Source organism: Microtus ochrogaster, unplaced genomic scaffold (genome assembly GCF_000317375.1).
Source record: "Microtus ochrogaster isolate Prairie Vole_2 unplaced genomic scaffold, MicOch1.0 UNK39, whole genome shotgun sequence".
Lineage (NCBI taxonomy): Eukaryota > Metazoa > Chordata > Mammalia > Rodentia > Cricetidae > Microtus > Microtus ochrogaster.
Window position 1 is genome coordinate 2,585,532 of NW_004949137.1, and position 8,278 is coordinate 2,593,809.

An 8,278-nucleotide genomic window follows, 5' to 3' on the forward strand; every position below is an offset into this window, starting at 1 on the left:
AGGAAGAAAAATACTGTCTTGTTGGATAACATGACAGATTGATGCCTTCTTCAGTGACATCTACTCAGAAATGTGATGATTAATAACAGCTTAATTTTATGTTCTATATATGTCTTATTATCATTAAAAGACATTAATTTGTCAAAGGAATTCAATGTTTCTTATCCCAATAGGTCTATTTCTTCTTGCTTCTTTCCCCCATTGCTTCACAAGTATAACTTTGCATTCCCTAGTAATATCAGGCTTTTTTGAAAATGATGGCTTGGAGACTCATATTTATCAGCCATCTAGTCTCTTTAATCAAAGAAGACTTATTTCTTCCCTTCCCTACTCATCCAACCCATATCAGGCAAATCTAGATAATGCTTTCGAGAGCGTGGGATGCCACTACAGTTGTCTGTTTTCTCAGAGTGAGCTTATCAGTATCTTTGACAAGCAGAGCTACGGCAGCAATAGCTTTCAGGCAAGAAGACCATCCACTGGCAACAGTGTCTAATTTTTTGGATAGGTAAGCTACTGGCCTTTTCAAAGGTCCCAAAGTGTGAGTATGGGCTCTTCTGGCAACCCCTGCTCTCTCATCCACATAGAGAGTAAAAGGTTGGGTTAGGTCATGAGAGGCTAAGGCTGGGGCCATTAGTAGGGCCCTTTTAATTTCTTCAAAGGCTTTTTGGTGATTCAGTGTCCACACAAACACACCCCTTCTTTGGTTAGGGAGTACAATGGGGCAGTTAGTGTTGTAAACCTGGGTATCTGTAGCCTAGAGAAGCCAGCAGTGCCCAAGAATTCTCTTACTTGCCTTGGTGTAGTTTAGGTGGGATCTGAGTTACAATCTTTTTCCTGGCTTCCGTTAGCCACAGCCTCCAGTTTCGGAGGGCATATCTCAAATAAGTAACCTCTGTATGACACAGCTGAGCCTTTTTAGCTGAGGCTCTGTACCCCAACTCACCTAATTCCATTCGTAATTTTTTAGTTCCTTGTCTGTACTCAAGTTCAGTAGTTGCTGCCAAAAGTAAATTGTCAACATACTGGAGCAAGGTTACCTGTAGGCTTTCAGCTCTGAAAATGGCCAGGTCCTGGTGGACGGCCTCATCAAAAAGAGTGGGAGAATTTTTGAACCCTTGGTGTAGTCTGGCCCAGATCAATTGACCTACCAGTCAGGTGTCTGGGTCTCTCCATTCAAAGGCAAAAATAGGTTGGCTGGAATGATGTAACCTCAGGCAAAAGAAGGTGTCTTTTAGATCTAGAACAGTCTACCACTTCCTGTCTGGTGGGAGCAAGCTAAGTAGGTTGTGTGGGTTGGGGACAGTCGGATGTATTCATGGACCCTCTTGTTAACTTCCCTTAAGTCTTGTACTGGTCTGTAGTCATTAGTGCCAGGCTTTTTGGCAGGCAACAAGGGAGTGTTCCAGGGAGACTGGCAAGGCACCAAAATACCTTGTTGTATAAGCCTCTAGATATAAGGTCTAATTTCTTCTCTAGCCTCTCGGCTCATTGTAGTTTTATGTGGGAGGTATTGGTCTTTAGTGCCACTACTACTGGGGGAACTCTCACTGACATTCCCATATCCCCCATCTCTGCCCAAGCCTTAGGAAATGTCGCTAACTATTCCTTCATATGAGCAGTCTTTGCTGAATTCAAGCTCATGTAGTTGATACTCTTCTTCTCAGGGCCAATATCATGGAGTTGGGAGTCTCCAGTGTCACCTCCAGCCTGGTTCGAGTAAACCTGATGTGGGCCTTCAACTTTGTTAACAAGTCTCCTCCTAATAAAGGTGTGGGACACTCAGGTATAACCAGGAAGGAATGAATCACTTGTCTTCTCTCCAAATCTACAGTTTGTAAGGTGGTCCACAGATATTGTTTCTGTCCAGTTGCTCCAATTACTATGTCTTTGTATTCTTTAGCTTTCCCAATGGTTGTTTCAGCACAGTGTCCACTAGAAAATCCATAGGGGTCCCCTCCACAGTCAGGGTTACCCTAGGCTCGGGGAGGGGGTCCGAGCCCTGTCCCTTCTAATCATCTTCTTCTAGGGCCAGTACCTTATTTTTATTTAGAGGCCCTTTCTTTCTTCTTTGGGCATTCTCTTGCCCAATGTCCTTTTTCTTTTCAATAAGTACATTGGTCTTTGTCTAAGAGGTGCCTCTGTCTATCTTCACTCATCTTTGATCTTCTGTTGCCCAGGTTCCCTGTCTAGGTCCTTCTTTCCATTCTCTCCTAACACTGGCCAAAATTCAAGTCAAATTTCTCTCTTGTCTACTATCCCTCCAGTTTTCTTTCCCCTGATTCCCACTTCTCTCTCTTGAGTGCTTCTCTTCCTCATTCTTTCGCTTATGAAACACTTTCTCTGGTTCCTTAACTAAATCCTGCAAGGTATAATCCTGCAACCGTTCTAACCACTGTAACTTTTTCTTAATATCTGATGCTAACTGTCCTATGAAGGCCATAGCTACAGCTGCTTGCTGACCCTCAGAGGTTGGGTAAAAGGGAGTTTAATGCCTGTAAGACTCCATTAAACATTCAAGAAACACAAATGGCAGTTCAACGGCCCCTGAAAAACCTCTCTTACCTTGGCCAAATTAGTGGGGTGTCTTGCGGCCTCTCTGAGACCTGCCATGAGAGTCCTATGATAGACCATCAGCTGCTCCCTACCTGCTGCCGTATTGAAGTCCCAATCAAGTGGTTAAGGGGAAACCTGGAATCTATTTCATTCAGAAGATTGGTTGGTGCCCTATTAGCTTTGGGAACATTTTTCCAGGCCTCCAACAGGATCCTCTCTTTCTCTTCCGTAGTGAAGAGGACCTGTAAAAGCTGCTGACATTCATCCCAGGTGGGTTGGTGGGAAAATATCAAAGACTCCACCAATCCTGTCAGGCTGGCACGGTTCTCTGAAAATGAAGGGGGGTTAGTTTCCCAGTTATACAGATCACCAGAGGAAAATGGACAATACTGGAGGGGTTGGAGGTCGGGTGGGTTTACTGGAGGCCCATAGATACACAGCGCAATGCCACTGTCAAATCTGGTCCTCTGGCACCCTGTGCAGGACTCTGAGCACACAGACGTCATGTACCTGTCACAGCCCTCCCAGCGTCAGCGCTAGCACCAGGATCAGGCATCAGGGGCAAAGGGTAAGGGGATGGTGGAGGGTTCAACCATTCAGGTGGCTTCTCAATCTCCTTTTCCCAACCCTTTACTCTGAGGTAGTGTCTGTCTTTGAGGTTGAGGTGTTTCTTGTAAACAGCAGAATGTTGGATTCTGTTTTCATATTCATTCTCTTAACCTTTACCTTTTTATCAATTAATTGAGTCCATTGGTATTAAGTGATATTAATGACCAGTGATTGTTAACTCCGGTTATTTTTTGGTGGTTGTGTTTGTGTGTTTCCCATCTTTGAGTTGTGCTGGTAGAGTGTTGTCAGATGTCTGTGTTATTATGGGTATTGTTGGCTTCCTTGGGTTGTGGTTTTCCTTCTAGTACTTTCTGTAAGCTTGGTTTGTAACTACATATTTTAAATGTGCTTTTGTCCTAGAAAATCTTATTTTTTTCATCTATGGTGAATGCAAGCATTGCTGGGTATAGTAGTCTTGGCTTGTATCCATGGTCTCTTAGTGTCTGCAGCATATCTATCCAAGAACATTGAGAAGTCAGGTGTAATTCTGATAATTTACCTTTATATGTTATTTGACCTATTTCCTTTGCAGCTCTTAATATTCTTTCTTTATTCTGTATGTTTTGATTATTATATGGTGAGGGGATTTTTTTTTGATCCAGTCTATTTGGTGTTCTGTATGCTTCTTGTACCTTCATAGGAATATCCTTTTTTAGGTTGGGAAAGTTTTCTTCTATAATTTCATTGAATATATATTTCTGGGCCTTTAGGCTGGAATTCTTCTCCTTCTTCTACCCCTATTTTTCTTAGGTTTGGTCTTTTCATGGTGTCTCAGATTTCTTGGATTTTTGTGTTAAGAATTTGTTGGGTTTGCTGTTTTCTTTGATCAACAAGTTTATTTCCTCTATAGTATCTTCAGCATCTGAGATTCTTTTTCTATCTGTTGTATTCAGTTGGTTATACTTGTCTTTGTAGTGCCTATTTGTTTACCCAGATTTGACTAAGAAGCTAAAGTCATAATATGGCAAAAAGAAATCATCTTGAACCAATCGTGTTGGAATAAATGAATGACAACTTGTAGAAGAATAAAAATAGATCCACATCTATCCCCTTGCACAAAGCTCAATTCTGAAAGAATTAAGGTCCAACAACACTGAGCCTGATATAAGAGAAAGTGCGAAGTATCCTTTAATGCATGGGCACAGGAAAATACTTCCTAAACATAATCCTTGTAGCACAGACACTGAAAGCAAATATAAATAAGCGAAACCTCCTGAAACTGAGAAGTTTCTGAAAAGCAAACAGTCAATAAGACAAACAGATAGCCCACTGAATTAGAAAATATCTTTACAAACCCATGTCACATGGAGAACTGATCTCCAGAATATATAAGGAATTCAAGAAAAATAAACATCAAAATACCGAATAATCCAACTGAAAAATGAGGTACACATCTAAACAATATTCTCTTCAAAAGAATATCAAATGACTTAAAGACAATTAAAAAAATGTTCAACATACTTAGCCATCAGGGAAATTCAAATCAAAACAACTCTGAGATGTTATCTTACACCAGTCAGAATGCCTAAGATCAAAACACTATTGAAAGCTTATGATGGAGAGGATGTTGAGTAAGGGAAACACTCCTTCATTGCAGATAGGAATGCAAACTTCTACAACTACTCTAGAAATCAGTTTGATAATTTCTCAGAAAATTGGGAATCAACGTAACTCAGGACCCAGCAATAATACTCTTGTGCATATTCCCAAAGGATATTCAATCATAGTACAAGGACATTTGTTCAACTATGTTCATAGTAACATTATTTGTAATAGTCAGAACATGGAAATAATCTAGATATCCCTCAACCATAGAATAGATAAAGAAAATGTGGTACACTTACACAATGGAGTACTATACAGCAGTAAAAAATGACATCTTGAAATTTGCAGGCAAATGGAAGGAACAATAATAAACATCTTGAGTGAAGTAAACAAGACCCAGAAAAATGAGCAATTAATATCGTCACTTACAAGTGTAGGGTTAAGCCAGCCCCTTAGGGAGTGGGTTAAAAAAAGGGGGGGGGGATTAACTGGTTTGATGGGATGATTGGTATTTGTGACTTACTGTTTTTAGAAAATTATATTGATACTGTTTCTTGTATTGAATATTGAACGTGAGTGTTCCTACCTCTAATTTTGTAGAAGAGTATGCTTATATTGTATTGATATATCTACCATATCACAATGTACATTTCTACCTCTGATATTATTTATGTAATAACATTGTTTACATTTGATAAGTAATGACATTGTTTACAGGTGAAGATCATTGTCTTCATATATTGCACAGTTGTTTATTCTCTTAGTCTTCAAGTTAGATAGGTATTGAGAATTATATGTTTATCATATTTATTCTTAGGTTAATCAGGTCTTTTAGATACATAGAGATTATATTTAGTATAGATAGTATAATCTTCAGCCTCTTCGAAGAGCTGTAGAAAATGGCCTTTAATCTAACCTAGAATTCTGTGCCAACAAGACACAATTACTCCTGGCAACGCCACTCTACTCCCAAGAGAACGTTGAGCACCAAAGACACCCCACTGGGAGCTTGTCTTCTTGGCAGAACTGGCCTTTGGGTTAAGAAAAGCCCATACCTCAACTACTGACTAAGATATGAAATAGGATTGTCTTATCTTGCCAAGACAGGGTAGGATAATTCTAAGAAAGTTCCTTGCATTTGATAATGGTATGTCAGTTATGTTAGGCCTTAGCCAAAGTTGGTTGACTCAACATTGCAAACGAGACTTTGGATGATTGCCCAGGTAGTCTCAGTTGTCTCTGTCATTTGTTGCACATTTTGGATATCTCTCACTTGTTAAGTAATATTTATTTCCTTCTCAGATCTTTGACAGAGTTGAAGATTATTTAATTGTAGTTACTCTCTACATTATTTAGACTCCTTGAGATAGAATGTCTAGCAAAACTTTTGTTCTCAATATTGTTTGTTATATTTATCATTTGTTATTATTGTTTATAGTTGTATTTGGTTTAGTTCTGTCTTATTTAGACAAAAGGGGGAGATGTAGGGTTAAGCCAGCCCCTTAGGGGGCGGTTTTGCCTTGGGCGAATGTTTACTTATAAATCGGGCTTGCAGGAGCCCACACGCCCTTTTCCTGCTTCCTGTACTCTGCGGGAACCTCGGTTCTGTAAGTTTATTTCTTCATTAAAGCTGTATATATTTCTTTACAATCTGCCTGCATTTAATTACGCTGCTACATATAAGTGGAAAGGAGCTCCAAATCAAAGGATATAAAAGAAATCTAAGTAACAAGGTAATCCCAAAGATGATAGATAGATAGATTAGATAGATAGATAGATAGATAGATAGATAGATAGATAGATAGATAGATAGATGATAGATAGATCCACCTTGAAAGAGAAACTAGACAAGATTGCTTGAAAATTTTGGAGCATGAGAGTAGGGAAGAATGTAGGGTGGAAGAGGAAGAAGAGGGGATAAGTGGTGAGGGAGGAAAACTTGAGGGAAAGAGATAGTTGAGATGGAGAAAGGACAGAGAGGAGAACAAGGAAACAGATATCTTGATTGAGGCATCCATTATAGAGATAGAAAGAAACCTGACACTAGAGAAATTCCCAGAAATTTCCCAGAAATCCACAAGATTGACCCCAACTAATACCCTAAGCAATATAGGAGAAGTTGTTCAAACTGATCTTGATGAATATCTTAAATGTCACCATAGAACATTCATCTAGAAACTGATGGAAACATAGGCAAAAACCTGTAGCTGAGCACTGGGCTAAGCTACCAAATTCCAGTTGAAGAGTGGAAAGAGTAAGAATATGATCAATGATGTCAAGACCCACTGAAACATTTTACCTGAGCTAAGGGGAGCTCACCAACTCCAGCCAGATATGGAAGGAAGCAGTATAGGACCAAACTAGACCCTCTTAATGTGGATGACAGTTATATGGCTGGGCAGATTGTGGGCCTTCTGGCTGTAGCAGCAGGATTTATCCCTACTGCTTGCACTGACTTTTTGGAAAATTATTCTCTTTGGAGTGATACTTTGCTTAGCCTAGATATAGTAGGGAAGGCCTTGGAACTTCCCCAAATCAATGTGCCTTAACCTCTCTGACTAGTGAATGGGGGTGGGTGGAATATGGAGGAAGGTTGAAAGAAAAGAAGGAGGGGAGTGATTGGGAACTGGAATTGGTATGTAATATTAAAAAAACATAGTTTATTTTCTTTTTACAATATAAAAAAGAAAGAAAAGAGACTAGTATGAATTGATGTTTTTCTGTGGATATATCTCTTTGATAACTGACTTCCTACTTTATATTCTTCTGTACATTATTCTTTTAGTTGATAAACATAAGAGTTTAGAAGTTTCCTTAATACTACATAGTTCTCAGTGAAAATGTAAGACTGTAGGGCATTTTCCAAGGATGGCCACATCCTACAATCACTTTGAGGCTCTGTGAAATATTTCATGGTTTACTCATGAACAGGTTATCTGTTTTATTCACGATTATATGTCATAAAATCTTTGTGCATATGATACAGGAAAGTGAAGACTGACCTGAGTTTTACCATGGCAAGTATATCTGACAACAACCTCCTACATTTGGTTTATCTTTCTGAAGCATTTTTATTGTCTTTTTGTCCAATGAAGTCTAATCCATGTACACAATTTAGCATAGATAATAAAGGGGAAAATATACTTCAGCATCACTTATAGTAAAAATGCATTGGCATATTTTTTCTTGTGACTTTTAACTTGGGAAGAAGTTTTACATATTTTACTTTTATAATTGGATGGGTTTGAATATATACATACAACATGAAACTCAGTGTGGTGGCGTAAGTTAGAAATGTCCCCATTGGAATGGACATTTGAATATTGGTACAAAGTAGGTGGAGATGTTTGGGGATATTTACAGGAAATGGTCTTACTATAGGAAGCTCACAACTAGAGGAAGACTTCCAGAATATATAACCTAACCCACGCTCAGTTTGCCACAGATTTGTGCTGTTTTTGCAGATAAAAATGTGGCCTCTCTGCTCCCTGTTCCTGCAATAATTCCAATGCCTCCCATAAGTGTATAAATGTATTTCCATGGGATTAGAATTGAAAATGAACTTCCA

At 39.1% G+C, this 8,278-nt stretch overlaps 1 pseudogene; it reads right to left on the minus strand.

The window, feature by feature from the left end:
- Positions 1–355: 355 nt before the first annotated feature.
- LOC102000126 lies at positions 356–3,062 on the minus strand (annotated as a pseudogene).
- Between the last annotated feature and the right edge of the window lie 5,216 nt (positions 3,063–8,278).